This window comes from Mustela nigripes, chromosome 5 (assembly GCF_022355385.1).
Source record: "Mustela nigripes isolate SB6536 chromosome 5, MUSNIG.SB6536, whole genome shotgun sequence".
Classification (NCBI taxonomy): domain Eukaryota; kingdom Metazoa; phylum Chordata; class Mammalia; order Carnivora; family Mustelidae; genus Mustela; species Mustela nigripes.
The window spans coordinates 71956770-71979129 of NC_081561.1; the positions used below are offsets into that span (position 1 = coordinate 71956770).

Here is a 22360-nt window from a genome sequence, read left to right on the forward strand (position 1 = left end):
TAGAGGCCCTGAAGAGTCCATGAGTAATATAATCTGTGTATTTGTCATCTCACATTAGATTACAAAACCTGTGAGAATGAAAATTAAGTACTATAATAGAGTTTTAAGAAAGGACTCTGGAAATATTAGAGATGGAACAAATAATCATCATTTACATATATTTGTGGAGGAGAATCAGAAAAATCTCCATAGAGAAGGTGACAACAGAATTGAATCTTGGGATATTTATGTAGTTTTGCCAAAAGGGGTAGGACATTCCCCCCCTACCCCCACCAAAAAAGACAATACCCTAAGCAAATGTTGGGAAGAAAACATAGTTATGCTTGATTTTGAATAATGAAATACCTATTTGAGAGAAAGTGTTCAAATTTTCCCCTAAAATTCTTCCAAAGAAAATAAAATTATTTTATCAACATAAATTCCTAGATGCAATATTATATTGAGTAATGTGTAGAGGCTTAACAAATAATTTGCTATAAAATTATGTTTAAGATTTATGTATATTTACATACACTTAAGTCTTTTTGATGTATAATAAATGTAATTTTCTCCTTAATTCCTGAAATTATGGAACATGATTTTGTAAGTGTTGATATTTTATTTAGTTAGTTTAAATTTAAGAAAAAATAACTTAAGACACATTACTGATATTAATGCACCTAGTAAGTTATACAACCTTACTTTTATAGATAATTTGCACTGACTACTGAAGAAATATATTAACTGTTCTCTTACAAGAAATAAAGCAGTATCCCCCTACACCTTTACCTATATTTCTACTCATACCCATCACTGTCTCTTCAATTTTTTTTTTCTGTAATTAGTGTGCCAGATATGATACATCTTAAACTGAAAAATACTGTCAGGGTGTATGAAAGTACATTCCTTCTCAATGTGGTTTTACTTTCATTTGTATCCTTAAGTTATTTGCATAAAATGTGCTCTTTTTTTTTTTTTAAATTTCACTCTATTCAGTTTTTCCCTTTCTTTCTAGTCTAAGTTGGTATATATGTGACTAGGAAAATGTCTGCTTTTTTAGAAGAAAGACTTCTTACTTCAGTTTATTATAAAATCAGAGAATTATTCATTGATTCAACCAGTATTTCCCAAGTCTCCCATCAGCTAGATTTGGTGGATATTAATACTGAATAATACAGTAGAGGTCTCTGCCCTCATGGAGCTTCCATTTAAGAGGAGAAAATGTTTTTTATTAAAAAAAGATATCAATAAATTATAATAATTTTAACTAAATACATGAGAAGTAAATACAATAGCAAAGAACTAGGAAAAGACAAATAAGTTAGGTGCGAGGGAAAGAACTCCTCTCTAAGAGAGAATATTTGAACTGAGCCCTTGATCTAAGATATGCTAGAAGAACTTTCTAGGAAGAAGAAGTAAGCTTGGTGATACATAGGGGATGTCAAGAAAACCCACTGTAGCCACAATATGAGAAATGGAAAACCATGTAGTGAACAACTGAGGGATAAACAAACTCCTAATCTTTTAAGGGCTTATAGGCCATAGCTTGCATTTAAAATTTTTGTTAGTGCAATGAGAGGCTATTGGACAGTATTTAAGGGGGAACATGGCATAATCTCACTTAGGATTAAAAGACCTTTCTGGTTGTTCTGTAAATAATTGACTATAAGGGGCAATGGTGCAAACAGAAAGATCAGATAGGATACTACTACTATAGGATCAGGGAAGAGATGATGGTCCCCAGGACCAGAATATTATGGAGACAAAAGGAAAGATTGAATTTGGGAAACGGATATTGGAGATGGGACTGGCATGATTTGCTGCAAATGAACTGGATGTAAAAGCTAAAGCAAAGAGACTAAGGATAGACTTGATATTGCGTTAGCTAGATCCTAGGTTAGAAGCCTGGTCCTGACACTTGCCAGTCGTGAAGTCTTTTGTAAGTATTTTACCATTCTGAGACTTTGTTTCTCATCTTTGAAATCAGAATAATAATGTCTTGTACTGATAGTATTAGAAAAGGTTAAGTTTTGTTCCATGTCTAAGAGAGAGCTTCAAACTTAATAGGTGTTTAATAAATATATTACTTTCAAGAACTTTAATAAATAGGATTCAAAAAACTACATTTTATTATGGAGTGCACTGTGACTTCTGTAAGACATTTAATAAACTCTCTTCTGATATTTGGTGAAAGAGTGAAAAATTCCTAAACCTGGTGATAGTAATTAAGTGTGGTCCTATCTGATTGACTGACTCTACCAAACAAGGACTGATTACTGGACAGCTGCCATCTGGAAGGATATCTCTGTCTGCTAGCATGCCCATGCTTCCACCCTGGGCAGGCAAGTGTTCAACATTTGGTTAACAGTTGGATGAAGAAAGAGAAGGCATGATTATCAATGTTTTAGATAATTTAAGACTAGACGAGAGAGTTAATAGGAGTGATGTTGGAATTAGGGTTCAAAATATTCTTAACAAGCTGACAGCATCAGCCAGAAAAAACAAGATGAAATTTAATAACTAAAAACATGAAGTTCTACATTTCTGGAAAAAAAAATTAACCTCATATTTACAGGATTAGCAGCAATTCATGTGAAAGGATTTGGCAGTTGGAGTTGACTGCAAGGTCAGAATGAACTTGTAGCATGACTTAGCTGTTAAAATAGTAGAGGAAACTTTAGGCTACATTAATAGAAGTTGAGTGTCAAGGACAAGAGAAGGGATAGTTCTATTGTGTTCTATCAAAACCATCTGGAGCATGTCCATTTTTTGAGGACATGATCTACTCTTTTATTACTGAAGAGCTACAATGTGTCATGTAAGATTGAGATTGCAGGAATACAAAATTATATCAAACAGAGATCCTTCTCTTAAGGATGTCACAGTGGAGTAGGAGGAAGCTGACATATATATAAATAACTAACATACAAGGGAAAAAGAGATAAATGCCTCAGTGAAGATAGCAATAAAAGATAATGCAGATGTTTGGGATAAATATTGGTCACTATCACTTGGAGAAATCAAAGAAGTTGGACTTTATTCTGTTGGCAGTGTGGCAGCCATTGGAAATGTTTGTACTGGGGAATGATGTAATCAAAGCTATGCTTCAGGAAAGAGAGAAAAGAGAAACAAACACCCAAGAATTTGTGCATTAGACCATGAGATCCTCACTGTGTTGTGGCTGTGAGATTTAGTCACTTGAGGCAGAATCAGGAAAAACTGATGGAAATTGCAAGAAGATAGATTTTTTTATTTGACATAATGGATTTCCATCCATCATGTTGTTCAAGATGAAAGAACTGCTCTAAGCAAGTAACCAACTTTATCACTGGAAGAATTCAAGCAAAAACTGGATGACCATATCTTAAAGCTCTGCATGAGCTGATACAGTGATTGACCTTGGGGTTTCTTTCCAGTCCTAGAGATCTTGGAAGGCTGTGCTTTAATGACATATCAATACACTGATTATTTAATATGATGGGCAAATCATTTCTATATTTTGTTAGCTTCATGTCTGTTCTTTCTATTGTCTAAAAAATACCACCACTATGTACTTTTGAAACTTTTTATTATTCTTCTGTGACAAGACCATATGGAGGAGTTTTTCTAACTGCTTTTGTCCCATTATTTTATTTAAATACATTATCATTACATGTTTTGATCAGATGATCGCATTGATTTTATTTTTAGTTCCAATAGCATATCTTACCAAATTTAAAATGAGTTCCAGAATTTTCATCTTAAAATAGAAATCCCAAAAGATAAAGATTATTAACTACAAGTATATGTGCTTTGGGATAAATCTATATCTCATATTTCTTCTATGTTAAACATACACATAACAGTACAAATATAGAAATGGTGATTTGGCTTTCTAATTGATGACTTTAATTTCAAGGACAATGATGACATATATTAATAGTTTATATCACAAATTGTTATTCTGATTTCTTAACATTTTTAACAAAACAATGTTTTCTTCAATTGTTAGTTTTACATTCATTCTCAATATGGTTCATAAAATACCAAAGCACGGACAATAAAAACATGTGTCTACTACTTTTACACTAGAGAAAGTAAAAAAAAAAAAAAATCAATCACCATGCTGACACGGGAAAGGAAACATCCAGGAAACAACAGGAAAGGGGACCACAGCACAGGCTTGTAGTGATAAATTACACTGCGGCCAGTGCATGTAACTAAATCAACATAGCCTGATTAATGGCTCCTCCACATAACATTGCAGCATGAAAAGAAAACTGCAAGTTTTCATTGGGGAGTGCCTTTAGTATACCCAGAGGCATAGTCAGAGGAAGAACATGTTTGAGAAGTTTAAAAAAATTGTTGACTACATTGGATTTAATATTTACTAACAGAAAACATATGCTAAGAAAACTAGACTTCTACTTGTGTTTTATTTATAAAGAAAAAATTGCCAGCTTAAAATTTGTATTGTCTTCCAGAATCATACAGCACCAGAAAATACAATTTTGCTAGAAAATAAAAGTGTTACTGACAACACTTGTGACATTTAGAGACATCTTCTATGGACAAATAAAAAGATCAGATCATATTAGTTATCAAAAAAAGGCAAACACAACTCTGAAATTGCTAGGAATTTCCTATTTATAGGAATGACTCCAAGTTTGATATTTTTTTGTTTTAAAATTTCATTTTTATTTATTTTTCAAAATTTGATTTTTAACAGTGCCTTGGTAGCCCTCTGTTCAGCAGCAAGACTGCCAGGCCCTAACCATGGGAGATCCCACCACCTGTTTCCTTGTTTTTGATGACTTTGACCATTTTGAGGAGGTACTAGTCAGGTATTTTTAGAGAGTCCTTCAACTGAGATGTTTTTTTCCCATGGTTAGATCAAGGTTAGGATGAAGAACAAAGAGGTAAAGTGCAATTTTTACCATACCGTATCAATGGTATTACTATCAACATGACTTACCACCTTTGATGTTAACCTTAATTATATAGCTGAGATAGTCTGTCAAGTTTATCCACTATAAAGTTACTCTTCCCCTCCCTCCTTATATTGTTTTGAAAAGACCTCGCTGTGTGCAACCCACGCTTAATGGAGTGAGGAGTTGTGCTTTGTTGTCCAAATCATATTAAAAACCTCATCACAAATTTCCCAGGAAGCTTTAGCAGCAAAATGGTAGCACCTCAGCACTAGCCATGACCTTTGACACAGAGGTAACAACATGTCAGCCAACACTGTCATATTTGAGTACTCTCCCAGCTCCCCCCCACATGGCTTCCAAGAACAGCTGTGACCTCAGGATCTGGGTCCAAAGAGACATGAATGTGCTGAATGAGTCCATAAAACATAATATATGCCAAAACCGTACGACTCGTTAGTTACACTCTCCCAGCTTCAATTCTTTCCTTTTGCTTAGTTTGCTAAATTTACCCCCACTTTTAAATTAAGTTCTGGTCTTTCTCCCTCTCTCCACCATTCTTTTCTTACTCTGCCTTATTTCATAATTGTCTTCTTGCCAAATCTCCTTCTACAGGTCATTTATAATGACCCGCCAAAAAAGTTAATCTGATAAACTTACGCAGCATCATGTTGACTGTGATTTAGTCCCACATATTGCTAATCCCACCCCTATCTCATAAGCTGGAGCTGAGATACTAAATTCCCTTGAGCAAAGAGCAAAACAGCAACTATTTCCGTGGTGATACCATTACATAATAATTTTACCAAATGCACGTTTTAATTGACATAATTCCAATACAAAGAGAGATTCTAAAAGCCTTGATGACATTAGGTTTTCTTTTTTTTTTTTTTTTTTTAAATATTTTATTTATTTATTTGACAGAGAGAGAGAGAGATCACAAGTAGGCAGAGAGAGAGGAGGAAACAGGCTCCCTCCGAGCAGAGAGCCCGATGTGGGGCTCGATCCCAGGTCCTTGGGATCATGACTTGAGCCAAAGGCAGAGGCTTTAACCCACTGAGCCACTCAGCCGCCCCGACATTAGGTTTTCTTTCAAAAATATGCATGAGACATATATTATCCCCATGCTCTGAACCAGATGCTGAAGACAAAAAGAAATGGTTCCTGACATCAAGAACTTGCAGACTAGAAGGCAGCATAAACTACTCACAGGGTATAACTGAAAATTATCACCAAAACATAGTTTCTCTGAATTTACTCTGGAATTCCAATCATTACTACAACCCTTATTGAAAGGTTATATTAAAAGTGAATTAATACTAATTATTAGAGAATTATAAATGAAATAATAATGCATCTTTTTAAAAGCCTGATACACAGAGATTTAAAAGATTGAAAATATGTAATGTTGTTAGAGTGTTGTTTGATTATGAATTGATTGCTTATGTTCTCTGATGCTTTTTAATTAGGTCATTCATCTTTTTTTGTGGGAGCTCTTTATCTATTTGGTTTACAGTTCTTTTATCTATCATAGATTTCAGATGTTTTCTGGTGTTTGTTTTTATATAACATTTTTTCTATTTGAAGAATTTTAATTTTACATGGCCAAGCTTATTAATATTTTCCTATAGGTCTCTTCCTTTTATATTCTTTTAACATGTTTAATAAAAATATTAAGTAGCAAATATTAAGTTTAACACTATATATACAATTTGGATCTCAATTTTATAAAAATAAAATAAGCAGAAAGATAAGATGTAAGGAAATTATACTTGCCCAATTTTCCGAACTTTCTTTAGTTAACATGTATTATTCTTATAATTAGAATTAAGTTATAAATGTAACATGTTTTAACATACAGATGTATCTCAAAAAGAAAATGCCTGAACCCTCTAACACCATCAATTCAGTATGGAAGGGCCAATATTCCAGGAAACAAAGCCTAGGATAGGCATATTTGAAACAAATGGCAAGAGAGAGCTCAGTTTTCCTCTTGGGACAGACATCCCTTCTCTGCCAAGATTGATAAGGCGGGCATGGTCTGGATATAAGAGAAAGGACACTGAACAGCTGGGAAGCAAAAAGAACCAAGAAGAAAAAATGAAATGTTGAGTAAATGCCATATTGCTCCCTTTATTCATATTTGAATGAAGGCCTCTGTTCAGTTAGTAACTGAAATCTGTAAATAATTTGAGAAAGGCAATAGGGATTTGGAGATTATTCCCCTTTTCCTTAACAGACATTAAATGCCTGAGTCTATAAAATGCAGCCATTTTGACCACAGGGATCAAAGAAAATGTGAGAGTTTTAAAGCAGTCATTCAGCAAAAGATTGGAACTAGCAAAATGGAAAGAAAAGTACTGCCTATAAAGAAGAAAAGGGAAAAAAAGATGCAAAGAGAACTCTGACCAAGAACAGATTGTACCTAGGAGACTTAGGAATTATCTACAGACCAAGGGTCACCTATGTGTACTAAGCATGTGACTCTCTACTCAGCCAGTGGGGTCACGGCGGCAATGAAGAGTTTGGCAACGGGACAGCAGATTAGTAGTGCTTGGGCTCTGAAGCCAGTCAGAATGTGACCTTAAGCAAGTTGCTTAGCATCTCCAGGCCACAGTGTCCTCATTTGGAAGCTGTGGATAACACCAGTGTTAGCACACAGATGACTGGGAGGAATGTTTCTGGAGGTGATGCCTGTAAGGAGTGCGGCTCAGCTCTTGCCTCACTGGTTAGACCCATGTCAGACCTCGTGGTTCACCATGAGTTACTGAACGAAGAACAAAAATCATCCAACAATTAGCTAAGATAAGCTACTATTTTAGGAAGTAGAGTAGCAGGTAAATGGTACAGACGTAAGTTTTACATTTGCTAAAGGGAAGGACTACTGCTCTGAGTAAGTGTGGGATGGGGTATTGTAGTGGAAGAGCTAGGATTTGATGTGGCCCTTGATGAATGGGATCAACTTAAACAGATAAAGAACAAGAAAGAGAAGGGATTAAAAAAATAGGATGAGTAGAAGCATTTGGGTGAAACTACACAAATCATTTGTGTCTCAAACAAATGGAGAGTGCCTAGAAATAAGGTGGAAAATGTAGGAAAGCTTGTGTGGAGTACTGGGACCTAATACAGAATTAACAATACTCTATCATTTAAAGTTAGGTGGTAGATTCAGTGTATTTTTATCATTATCATTATTATTACGCTTTATAACTTACATTATGGTGTGTGTATTTATTTTTTATATTAAATATTTTTTGAAAAATTTATTTATTTGAGAGAGAACACATGCGCATGTGACTCAAGGGGAGGGCAGAGGAAGAGGGAGAGAGAGAATCTCAAGCAGACTCCACACTGAGCACAGATCCTGATACATGGCTCGATCTCACAACCCAGAGTTCATGACCTGAGCCAAAACAAAGACCCAGATGCTTAGCCGATTGAGCCATCCAAGAGACCCCATTTCTATATATTAAATATTAACATAAGTGGTTAATGTCTGGAGAGGAAAGAAAGACTGTAAATCTGCCATATGGAAGATGCTTAAATTTATGTTTGATTTGAAGAAAGAATTCTTATCTCATGTTTCTGATGTTGCTATCTCCTCTATTTCTCTAATAATATTCTGCAACTGTCTTTGTGGACATAAAAAGTAGCATACATTTATTTTCAAATAGGTTATGAATAAAGCTGCAAAAGAAGGGTATTGCTATATTTTCTATAATTTCCTTCATCTTAGAAATTCAAGATTCCCTCTTAACCAACTCCTTAGCGTATTTCTGGACATATTCTTTACCACATGACTGAGTGTAACATGTAATTCACAACTAAAGTTGCCGAGAAAGTTACTTCAATGCACAATACTCTCTTCTGGTTTCCTGCTGTTTCACATGCATTTTTGTTGGGAAACAACTTAAACTCGGCCTATCAGCATTTCCTTTTGATAATTTTAACACGTTAACTAATTAAAATGATGTGATGCATAACATCTAATCTCAAAATAATTTTGCATAGAGTTTCTCTAGAAGAGTTAGGAGTTTGCTTAAGAGGGAATGGGGGCTCTAGTGGCCCCAGGGGGAGTTGGAAGAAGGCTAAATTGTGTTGGTGGGCAGTGACAGGGCATGGGGCGGGGTGAAGGAAGTCAACAAGGTAGAGGAGTTCATGCTGAGACCAGCAGTTTGGGACAAAAGTGAAGAGAGAAATCTTTGAGTGGGCCTGGGGCCAATATTTGGGGAAGGGAAGGAAGAGCACTGCAGAGGCAGTTACAGGAAAGGCCAGAAAATTTTAAACAAGAAACAGATTCACATTAAAGCAAAATGTGAACATTTGTGCCCTCCCTAAGTGAAGGAAATTTAGATATGAGAGCTGACACAGGTCCACCCTTCCTAAGTGCTGGCAAATCCACAGCAAACTGATATCAGGGCCATTAGTGCCTGGTCATTAAAACATAACAATAGCAATAATATCAACAAAAAGTACTAGCTATCGTTTTTTTATTACAAGGTTTCTGTGAACCAAGACTGTGCTGACTGCATTGCATACACTCCAGCCACCTGTATGGTGGATGTGATCATACCCACTTTATAGGTGAGGAAAGGGAGACCCAGAAAAGTTAAGTTGCCCAAATTCACAGGATGAGTGAGTCCCAGGAAGGTAGAAACTGCCAGGGACATCAAAGTTTTCTGTTTATATTTAGGGCACTCCCTACCACATCCTACTACTTTTACAAAGCCGTCTTCAAATTTTTGGCTCGCCTTTCTCCTAAACGAATTCTGAAAATGCTTCTACCCCCTGGAACATTTATAAGTGAACAAAGTTTCCAAAGTTTAAGTGGTCATAAATGTGGTGATTTCTGATGCAGTTTAAATTAGAGATTTGAAAATAAAACACCGTCTCTTTAATTTATCTAATGTAACATATATTGTAGTGTTTTTTTTTTTTTTTTTTTTAATACTCATCTTTATACATATTTTAAAAAACACGAGCAGGAGTGTCTGGGTGGCTCAGGGGGTTAAGTGTCTTGGTGTTGGCTCTAGTCATGATCTGAGGGTTGTGAGATGGGTTCTGTGTTAGGCTCTGCTCAGTGTGGAGTCAGCTTGAGATCTTCTGCCTCTCCAGCTCCCTTTGCCCCTCCCCCCAGCTCATTCATATACTGTCTCTCTCTCCCTTTCTTTAAAATAAATAAATAAATAAAATACGTGCGCAAATTGTTTTCAGTTAGACTTCTTTTCTTTCCTCTTTGAATTTATATTTCCATTCTATTTCCCCTACATAATTATGTCCTATTTTGATAAATTGCTATCCTTAATATGACCCTAATGTACTTAGCTATATCAAATATCTATGTCTATTTGAATGCTTTCTATTTAACTTTCTGTCACTGTAGGGTCTAAGCATAAAAACAGTTTCTTCAAACAGTATTTGTATATAATTGTCCAAAACAATATAAATGTAATCCAAATGCTGATACTTATTACAATAAAACTATATTTTGAGGAATACATTGTTTAGTAATGTGGATGGAGCTTTTTCCAAACTGGTTGATGCACTTATGCATAGATAATACTTGGTGGAAGAATGGGTAAAGACTTTGTGAAAATAGCAAAAAGAAGAGAATGTATTCAACCACCTCAGAGTGTGGCTTACCAAAGGTGTTAGTGACTATTACGGAGCCTTACATGGCACACATTGTATTAAATTAATCAAAATGTAATATGAACAAACAAAAAAAGTGGTGAGGAGTGATAGTGACAGAATTTCACCCTGTTAAGAAAAAATGGTAAAGAAACAGATTTGCCTATAAGTGGAAAAAATATTAAAGAAAATATAGAATATTATTCTATGTTATAAATTTTAACTTATGTAAATTATTAATTTATCTAGTTTTTGTTTTACTTATAGATTCAACACTGGTTCATCAGAATTAAATTTGAAACTTTTTTTAAGATTTTATTTATTTGGGGCACCTGGGTGGCTCCGTGGGTTAAAGCCTCTGCCTTCGGCTCAGGTCATGATCTGAGGGTGCTCGAATCAGTCCTGGGATCAAGCCCTGCATCGGGCTCTCTGCTCAGTGGGAAGCCTGCTTCCTCCTCTCTCTCGGCCTACTTGTGATCTCTGTCTGTCAAATAAATTTTTTAAATCTTTAAAAAAAAAAAAGATTTTATTTATTTGACAGACGGAGATCACAAGTAGGCAGAGAGGCAGGCAGAGAGAGAGAGAGGAGGAAGCAGGCTCTCCACGGAGCAGAGAGCCCAATGTGGGGCTCGATCCCAGGACCCTGAGATCATGACCTGAACCGAAGGCAGGGCTTTAACCCACTGAACAACCCAGTCACCCTAAATTTTGAAACTTTTTAATCCTCTTCCATGAAATATATATAACTGAGATACAGATGGTACCCTGGTAAAGAACACTTCCCAGACACTGATATTTTGAACTATTTTTTGGTCACCATAAAGTTGCCTTTTTTGTTTTCTTCTTTAGCTCTCTGGGACAATCTTCTATGGCACATTAGGGATTAGAATTTCTTTCTTTTTAAAGTGGAAGAATGGTAGATGTGAAAGGTAGAAAGTAGAACCCATATAACACCCCAACAAGAAAATAAGTACGTAAAACTCTCTATGCCGTGAATTCCTTGGAAAGTCTTTGGAGACCTTAGGAGTACTTATTCCCAAGTTGGAAGGCTGCTGACATATGATATTAAACATGATTTAAAAAGGAGTAAAAAGGACACCGACTTTAGAATCAGTCAAATGTGGACTTGAATCTTACTGTGGCTGCTCACAACTTGTACAATCTTAAGCACATTAATCTATGTCTTGAGTTTCTAATGGTAAAAATGAAAATCATAATTCTGAATACCTAGGATTGTTCAGAGGATAAATGAAACAGTGCATGTTAATCCCCTAATGTAATGCCTGCAAAAATGCAATCAAGAAATATTAATTTATTCTTAATAAGTTTCTTCACTTCCTAACTAATGGAAATAATGGTCCTTACTCCACAGGACCTGTTGAGGATTTTAAAAAGATCATTTCAGTTTTCTTTTACTTTCCAGAGTGTTAGAAACTTTTTACCAAGAAGTTTGAATATTTAATTCAATAAATATTTATTAAGTGTTTATCACTTACCAAATACTGTTCTAGGTGTCCGAGCTGTAAAACTAAGAAAAGACATAGTTCCTGGACTCAAGTAGTTCACAACTGTCCACTGAGATGAATGCACCTACTAACTATATTATAATGAGTTAACTAATTATTATATGTAGGATATCTTACTGACCTCTGCGAGAACAATTTCAGTAAGAAGATGAGAAAAGATATTACATTTCTAATGGCATGAGGAATAAATAAGAAGTAAAAAAGTGGAGACAGAGTTTATGTATTACTTTACCAAGGTATTTAAATCAAAATGGAAGAGAATGATGAAGGTAATTGAGCAGAAGGCAAAGTGAAGAAATGTGAGAGATGTTAGTACATTCACAGATCTAGCAAGGACTATGCCTGAGATAATCTATACCATGAAGGCAAAAGTGACAGTGAATGATGTGTAGGTCCCAGAGGTGGCTGGAAACAAGGGCATGAAAGCAGAATCAGAAGACAGGAAGGAGGCTTGCGCTCATGTACTCTCTCTCTCTGTCAAATAAATAAAGTATATATAAAAAATAACAATAATAATCAAAATAACCTTTATTTTGATGGTGATGTCTGGATTGTAAGAAAAATGGAGATAACCCTGTCACTGAATTCTCACTTTTGATGTTGTTCATTAATTATGAAAAGGTAAGCTAAGTGGAGGGAAATGACTTTATATTTAATAATAAAACAATAACTTGATATTAATTTCTGATTTTTCTATAATTTGCACTAGACTAAATATTTAATACAAACCATACTATTTAATCTTCCCAACCATCCTGTTATGATCTCTACTTTATAGGGAAAAGGATTCTTGGAAAATACAAGAGATTTGTGTACAGTCAAAAGGTAGTAAGTGGCAGAACTAATTTTGACCCTCTGCAGCCTGAAATAGAGTCCAAACTCTATCACACTAAGCATTATGTTTTTAAATGTCCAGGAGTAAAGAATTACAGTTCATATATAGAACTCATCCATGGCGTGCACCAAAATAACAATAATAACGATAATAACAACAAGAACATGAATGTAGCAGCAACCACCTGATAACCTGATAGTACCTATTATATAGTTTGTGCTGCATAAAAACTCAGTTAAAACATTCTCACTGTGAGCCATAAAAACACTTTAGGTTGTACTCTGCAGCCAAATGGGTTATCATCAGCCTGTTTACAAAGAGCAGCCTCAGATTTGATGTAGCCTTATTAGGTTTCAGTACATAAAGAGGTCAAGAGGAGATTGTTTCCATATAAGCAAAGAGGATTTGTTCCCTAGAGTATGATGTCAATACCTTTCTTGGGAGTCTATAGGGTATTTCACAAATTTTCAAAACTTTGAGGGGAAGAATGAAATAAATGCTAAAAGAATACCCCCAAATCTCCAACTTTACATGGAACCTCTTGATTCACACATTCTTCGCAAAAGGACCTATTATTTGCCAAAAGCATGTCTTTGCCCAGGGTTCCAGTGACCTGAATTGGACAATTACATACAACTTTAAGAGATCAGAAAGCTAACATCCTGTGTTAATTGTTGAAATGGTATTCAATCCCCAAACTGACTCTGCTCTTCTACTACACAAATCCCAGCCTGTGGGACACTCAGGACGTACTTGTAGAAGAAGGGACTCTCTGGGTAAGATTAAAAGACAAGTAATCAAGAAAAACTACTACAAGTGATAAGGCAGAGCAGAGCAGAGTTAAATATATGTATGTGACTCATTCAAAGATTTGCAAAAAGATGTAAAGGACTTAGTGCTCACTGAACACAGTAAAATGAAAGAAATGAGAGTGTAGTGAGAAGTGGGGACCTGGTCCAGAAGAGCTTTCCTTGTTGGCATAAGCAGTTGTAATCTTGTCCTATGGACAGTGGGAAGCCATTGAAAGATTTCAAAGCAAATGAGTAGCATTATTAAATGTGCATATTGGAAAGACTACTTTAAAAGCTTAGCAGGGTTTCCCCTGGCATGCAGACAGGAAGGGAACCATAGTGAACATTCCAGGTTACAAATATCGCTCTCTCCCCCAAATTATCTGAAATGTATTCCAATCATATCCATGGGACTTATTTTTAAATATCATTTTCCTTTACATTCTTTTGCACTGAAAAAATTTTAGTCATCATAAATTGTCTTCAAGATTGAAATAACAAATATGAATGCTTTTTATCCACCATTTCATGGCTGACACAATCTTGTACTGAATTCTTATACAACATGAGAGAGACTCTCAGTTCATCATGGAGTTGCTGCTTCCATTCTAGGTGCTCTAAGAACATGGTGTTATAGATGTTATAATTGGGAAATTATATTGTAGGATTAGAAAGAGGGGCATTAAGTTGATATATCCTGTTGCTTACTCTACCATAGAGGGATTAAATAAAGAAGAAACTAAAGGTAGGAGACCTGTAAGGAGTCCACTGAAGAAATTCAAATGAGAGATAATGAGGTCCTGAACCAAGGCAGAAGAAGAAATGGAAATGGAGAAATGGAGAAAGTCTTGGGAAGTATGATGAAAAGTTAAGAAGTTATATATGTGGTCCTTAGATTTCCTATTTTTTAAAGATTTTATTTATTTATTTGACAGACAGAGATCACAAGTAGGCAGATGGGGGCAGGGGGAAGCTGGCTCCCCAACTGAGTGGAGAACCCGATGTGGAGCTCGATCCCAGGATCCTGGGATCATGACCTGAGCTGAAAGCAGAGGCTTTAACCCACTGAGCCACCCAGATGCCCCAGTTCTTAGACTTCTTATTTGTGTGTCAAAGAAAATATACAAAACAGGAGAAAGAACAGGTTTGTGGGAGTAGAGGTTTCAAGGAGCAATGAGAAATGATCTTTGAGCAGTATATTTTCAAGTATCTGGTGCACTGTTGTGGGAATGTAAAATGATACAGCCACTGTGGAAAAGAGTATGGTGGTTCTTCAAAAAATTAAAAACAGAATAACCATATGATCCAGCAATTCTACTTCTGAGTATATATATCCAAAAGAACTACAAGCAGAATCTTAAAGAGATATTTGTAATCCTGTGTTCATAGCAGCATTATTCACAATAACTAAAACATAGAAGCAATGCCAAGTGTCCATTGACAGAATGGGTAAGCAAAATATGATATATACATACAAGGGAATATTCCTTAGCCTTAGAAAGAAAGGAAATTGAAATAAACTGGTTACAAAAAGATGAATACTGTATGATTCCACTTACATGAGTTACCTAAAATAGTCGAAATTATGAAGACAGAAAGCAAGTTTGTTGTTGGTAGGGGCTGTAGGGAGAGGAAACTCATAGTTGTAAAATAGTAAAAAAGTATTATAAAGTATTATAAAGTAATAAAGTATTATAATTATAATTATAAAGTAGTAAAAAAACAAATTAAGAAAACATTTCCAAAAATATTGTAGACCAAGTTAAAGGTCATCTACTAATATCAAGATGTTAGACTATAGAGCATCATAATAAATTAAAAGACGAAATGGATATTATAGCACATCTTCCTGTTGATAGAGACAGAGAAAGAAATACAGAGACAAAGACAGAGACAGAAAGAGATAGAGAGAGAGATACAAAGACAGGGATAGCTGTAGCTATGGCTGGGGGAAAGCATTACAAATTTAAAAAGAAAAACCCTTATATACGAAACTCTTAACATCTTTCTGGAGGATATATATATAAATGAGATTTCTATGTGCCAAATGAATGGTACTTATATTTTGTTTCAACATATTATAATAAGCATAAGCAAAAACAAATTCTATTCTTAATAGCACTTCCAGTATGTTACATACTGTTTTAAGGGTTTTACATGTATTAACTCATTTAATCTTCATGACTACCTTCTAGTGTAAGCCAGGTGGTTATCTCATGTATAGAGAGGTTTAATAACTATCCCAAATCCTCAGCTGATACCTGGCAGAACCAGAACTAGAATCCAAGAAGGCTGGCTCTAGCACCTGGGCCTTAGCCACTAGACTCTACTGACTCTGTGATTAAATTCATAACACAGGCTATTACTCTATTCTAGTGAAAGTATTAATCTGTTTTGTCATTCTGCAACACGAAAATACATTTTAAAACATTTTATTGAAAATTTTTTATTTTGTGTTTTCTGCAAAAAACAAAGCCATGGTATTTTGCCATGGGAAAAGTACATGCTTAAAGCCCACATACTCAGGAGATTATGTCCATATTATAGTTATACAGAGCCCATTTATCTTGTTATTTTGAAAAAGTTTTCACTTCCATAACTTTCTAAATCATGCTTCATATAAAGATAAATTATTATATTCTAGAATTGCTTCAAAGAAAGCTTTAACAGCCATAAAAATAAAGCATTTCCCTTATATTTGGATTTTACATTTCTTGACACTTTTTTTTATTTTTAAAGATTTTATTTATTTATTTGACAGGGAGAAATCACAAGTAGATGGAGAGGCAGGCAGAGAGAGAGAGAGAGGGAAGCAGGCTCCCTGCTGAGCAGAGAGCCCGATGCGGGACTCGATCCCAGGACCCTGAGATCATGACCTGAGCCGAAGGCAGTGGCTTAACCCACTGAGCCACCCAGGCGCCCCAATTTCTTGACACTTTTAACATGGTATGGATTAAAATAAAAGTATTTCACTAATATACAGAGCTTAATTAGCATAAGGCCAAAATCTCATAATCTAAGATTTTGTGGTGACATTTTCACTTCTTATGGTATGTCATAAAGAATTATTTTTAATAAGCCTTAATGATTCTGTTATTCATTTACTTATTTTTAGCTATAAAATGAAATACTTTATTTTTAATATGAATTTATTTATTTATTTATTTATTTATTTATTTTAGACTGAGAAAGAGAGAGAATGTGTGTGCATGTGGAAGATGGGAGAGAGGGAGAGAGAGAATCCCAAGCAGACTCCACGCTGAGCATGAAGCCTGAGGTGGAGCTTGATTTCAGGACCCATGAGATCGTAACCTGAACCAAATCACCAGTCTGTCACTTAACTGACAGTCATGCAAGGAGCAGTCCTCCCCCCCTATTTTTCCCAAGATTTATTTATTGAAATAGATATTTTTAAAAAAAGATTTCATTTATGTATATAAAGTATTTATCATCCAACAGTTAAGTATATTTGTGTGGAGGGAAGTGAATAATCTGTGCATAAATTTACAAAACTGACTTAGAAGAAATCTTTGCCTGTCCCTCTTATGAGGGTTGTGGGTTTTGGGGGGTTTTGTTTTGTTTTGTTTGTAATAAAACTGTGTTGTCATGAATTGTTGAAATAATGTTAAGAAAAGTGTTGAAAGAGATAAAAAGAATCAGTCCGGAAAAAGACAAAATACTCAAAAGAGATTCAAGGAAAAGAATAGGATATTTTGACATAGCCAACTGAAATGCAGTTTCTCATGGATAATAATCATTGGCTATTCAAAGGTATTATCCTAGCACCTAGGAGAGCACCTGTTAATATTCTAGAGAGGTTCATTCATCCTTCCAAACCTTTGTTTATTTGTGTGCTTATTGGGAGGTTGTGTCAGTGCTAGGGAAAAAATAAATGATATAAACTGGGAAAAAAGGTGCTGAGGAGGCTCAAAATAGAGGCTTCGTTTAGAGGGAGAGGAAAATTATTCTATTACCTACCCTGGAAGAAAACTGTAAGCCTCTGATCTTGGGCTGTGTAATTTGAATTACCATTGAAAAATTGATTTCAAGTATATTTATTGACCCATTATTCCTATTCCTGATACTAAAATCCTATACTACTCATATAATAAAGCATTCACATACATTTAAAATATCATGTACTATATATTCTCTCTTTATGACATTGTCCCCTAAATATTCTATGCTTGGTCTACTTTCTAAACTTTCTTCACAAAAACAATTTATTTTTCAGATCATTAGGGCATTCTTTCTCCTTTCTCTCCCTGTGGTCTGGGCTTGCTCACAGCATGGTAATACAAGAATAAGTATTCCAACAGGAATTATGAAGAAGCCTTATCAGATTTTATGACATAACCATGGAAGTTGCAAAGTGTCATTTCAACCATAGTCACAGACCTACCCAAATTAAAGGGGTAATAATGTAGATGCTTCCTCCTCAATATTGATGAGAAGAATATCAATATCACTTCATGAGAAGGTCTTGTGTATTAGGATATAACATCACATCACAGTATAACACAATATAATGTAATATCGCATCTCATCACAATGTAGTGCATTATAATATAATACAATATATGACATATAATACAAAATGTGTCCATTTGGAGAAACTACAACTTGCCACAGTACACTCTCTAGCAACAGTCTACATCTCTCCCACATGGAAAAATACTCATCCCTTTTCCCAAGACCCAGAAACCTCATCTCATTACAACAAGCTCAAAATCCAGGGTCTTGTCAAGGTAAATCAAGCTGAAGTGTGAAGGGTATCAGATACAATTCCTCCTTGAATACACTTCCTTATACAACTCCTTGAATACACTTCCACTCAAATAAGGATTTTTGAAATAAAGAGACGAATTATCTACCCAACCCTCATATCCAACATGTAATGGTTAGATAGGCATAGGATAATCATTAGTCACATTTCCCGTCAGGAGGATAGAAGCCTGAGACTCACAGGAATCAATGATCCACAGCAATTCTGAAATTGAGCCTGCACATATTGCCAGTTCCCTGACTGGAGCTCAGTCTACTGTCTGGGAGGTATTTACTGTGGCTCTTGGCTTTGCCATCAAGGTTTTTGTATTTACCCTTTCTTTTCTAAATTTAAAATTAAAATTAAAATTTAGCCCATATATGCAGTAGCATATAACCAATATGTGCTTTCAAAAGGACGAATGAAATAGAAAAGGAAGGAAATTAAATATAAGCTTTCCCCTTTTGTACTCTCCCTGTTCTTTCGGTCTAAGCTGGCATAATTCTTAAAAACAAAACAAAACAAACAAAAAAAAAGCACTTCACAATTTTTTGTGCGTGCATTTGTAATGGACTCCATTATAATCCACTCACAATCTCACAGTCTCTTCGAAATAATCTCTTTCAGAGATCTCTGTGAGCTTGCAGGAAGAACATCTCTAACACGCTCAGAAGCCCTAATGTTTACCAGTGAGGGTGTGCAAGGTGTTTCCTTAAGACACTTACAGGACCTTGTACTTATTTGGAAGGATCTGTGAGATGGTATCTCAAATCTCGTTGTCTTTACAACATATTTTCTGTTTGGTGCTTTGAATTTGATCTTTGAACAGAAGTCCATTTCCTAATTTTGGAATCATTCACTATCTGAAGACGCTGAGAAAAAGAAACCAGTTTTAATTTTTCTTTTAATTTACAAGAATTGGCACCTTTATATTAAATTGTGTGTTTGTTACATTTATTTTCTGTCCATCTAGCTTTTTATTATGGAAAGCAAGGAGTCAGATGATACTTTTAATATTCCTCCTATTACTATAATATTCTCATTTATGTTAATTTCCATAGTCTCCTTTCTTTGATTAAATAGGCATACAAAAGTGATTCCTTTTTTCTATTTCATTCGTCCTTTTGAAAGCACATATTGGTTATTGAGCAAATGTAATTTCCCTGATTTTCTAAGTTATAATGAATATTTACTTATTTATTAATGACCATTTTACTTTCAATTTACTATTATATATATTTAATTGTTATTTTTCTAGTCAATTAAATTCTTTACCTTTGAGCAGTTAGAGTTACAACATTTCAATTGAGAATAATTTTGGCACATTCATTTTTACTTATTTTTAAATAGTTTGTAAATAGTTTTTTTTTATTTTTAAATTGCTTATGGCAGGTTTGAACTTTTATTTTTATGAGTATAGTTGACATGAAATTTACATTAGTTTCAGTGACCAGCTTGGTGATTTGACAGGTTTATACATTATGCTATGTTCACCACAAAGGTAGCTACCATCTGCCGCCTCAGTATCATTCACTGTATTGCTTATGCTGTACCTTTTATTCCCATGATTTATTCATTCCATAACTGAAGACTCCTTTCTCCCTCCCTCTTTTACTTGTTTTGCTCAAGACCCTACTTCTCTCCCCAATGGCAACCACCAATTTTTTCTCAGTATTTATAGGTTTGATTCTGCTTTTTGTTTATTCATTTTTTTAGATTCCACTTATGAGTAGAATCATATGGTATTTGTCTTTCTCAGTCTCACTTATTTTGCTTAGCATAATACTCTCTACCCTCCATGTTGTTCTCAAATGTCAGAATCTCATCTCTTTATGGCTGCATAATATTCTATTAGGTAGGTATGTATACATATTACATCTTCTTTAATGAAAATACCCAGTAGTGGAATTATTAATGTGGTATTTCTGTTTTTTAACTTTTTGAGGAAACTCCATACTGTTTTCCACAGTGTCTATAACAATTTACATTCCCACCAACAGTGCAAGAGGTTCCCTTTTCTCCACATCCTTGTCAACACTTGTTAGTTCTTGTCATTTTGAATTTAGTGTTTCTAACTGGTGTAAGATGATTTATCACTGTGGTTTTGATTTGCATTTCCCTGATGATGAGTGGTGTTGAGCTTCTTTTCATGTGTCTGCTGTCCATCTGGATGTCTTTGGCAAATGTCTATGCCCATTTTTTAATTGAATTCTTGGGGGGTTTTGGTGTTGTATAAGTTTTTTACATATTTTTATATTAACCCTTTATTGGATGTATTGTTTGCAAATATCCTCTCCCATTTAGTAGTTTTTTTGTTTTGTTTTGTTGATGATTTCCTTTGATGTGCAAAAGCATTTTATTTTGAGGTAGTCCCAATAATCTATTTTTGCTTTCATTTCCTTTGGCTTAGGAGCCATATCTAGAACAATATTTCTATAGCTGATGTCAGAGAAATCACTGCCTGTGTTGTCTTCTAGGGTTTTTATGGTTTCAGGTTTCATGTTTAAGTGTTTAATCCATTTTGAGTTTATTTCTGTGTATGATGTTAGAAGGTAGTCCAGTTTCCTAAGACTCAGTCAGCAAACACAGATTTCCCTTACCTTAGAGACCATATCTAGAAAAATTTCCCTACTTTTATATATCATTTTTTATTGCATTGTTGTCAGAGGACGTGATCTGTATAAAATCTTACTTTTTCTCCTTAAAACTTCTTAAATTATCTTTTTAGTCTAATATTCTCAAAGACTATTCTATGTGTCTTTGAAAAAAAAAGTATGTTTACTACTTATTTATATATTTACATATATGCAGTATATTACATCAAGCGCCTTAAGTGTACTATGCAGTATTTTCTAGTTTTGTTTTTTATTTATTATTTAGTCTCTTTAGTGTGTCTTTTTGGATTTTTTTTAATGTCCTCCCAATATGGGGCATGAACTTACAACCCTGAGATCAATACTTGAGCTGAAATCAAGAGTCAGAAGCTTAACTACCTGAGCCATGCAGGAGCCCCCTTTATTGAATATTTTTAAATCCAATCTAATATTTTGTTTTTTTTCCAAAAGGAGAACTTACCTCCTCAAAATTGTTGCCTACCACCCTCCCTGTGATCTTATATATTAATTTTCTCTTTAAATTTACATAGTAACCTTTTTATTATGTACCATTATTGATTTTATTTTTTTAATTTTCATATTTTTGGTATTTTTAATGACTGAAACAAAGGAGAGCTAAAACCACAGCTTCTGGAAGAACCACTTGCTCTTGCCAGTCTTGTACTGTCCTTGAATTTGATCTTTTCTTGTCAAGCCTTGGATTTAAGAGCAAGGTTTCTGAAGACATCCTTGTTGATGACAGTTTTGTCCAAGGGGATATTGACAGAGTACCTTGTGGGCATGAGGTGATTATAGTTATAAATTTTCACAAAAAATTGATCTTTGACCTCTTGGCAATTTTCTTCTTGCCCATGGCAGCTGTCACTTTGCAGGGATAGTGGTCAGTTCCAGCCACCACAGCATAGCTGTAGGGATGGTCTGAAATGCCATCATCAATGTTCTTCACAATGACCACTTTGCATCTGGAGCAGTGTCTGGCCAGGACCAGCACCACCTTCCCAGGTTCTGTGAACTTGCCCATCTCAACATCAGCCAGTAGAGTCTACAGCAGAAAGGAAGAAACCACCTTTACTCATTTTAACTTGACACATTCTACTGATCCTTCTGCTTAGCACAGCTTCTTATTTCTTCCATATTTTTCTCTTTTAGATTTGTTTGCTGGATTTTATTTTTTCCTTTTGCTGGATTATAAACTAGGGTAATTCCCTTATCCTCCAATCCACCTACCCATCTAATTCTAAGTCCCAGTTTATTTCTTAGGGTAGTTTAGCTATTTATTTGTCCCATACCATATAAGAGGCAAATGAACAA

At 34.9% G+C, this 22360-nt stretch overlaps 1 pseudogene; it reads right to left on the minus strand.

Annotated features, from left to right (window-relative positions):
* Positions 1-21664: 21664 nt before the first annotated feature.
* On the minus strand, positions 21665-22070 carry LOC132017341 (large ribosomal subunit protein eL27-like; annotated as a pseudogene).
* Positions 22071-22360: the final 290 nt, after the last annotated feature.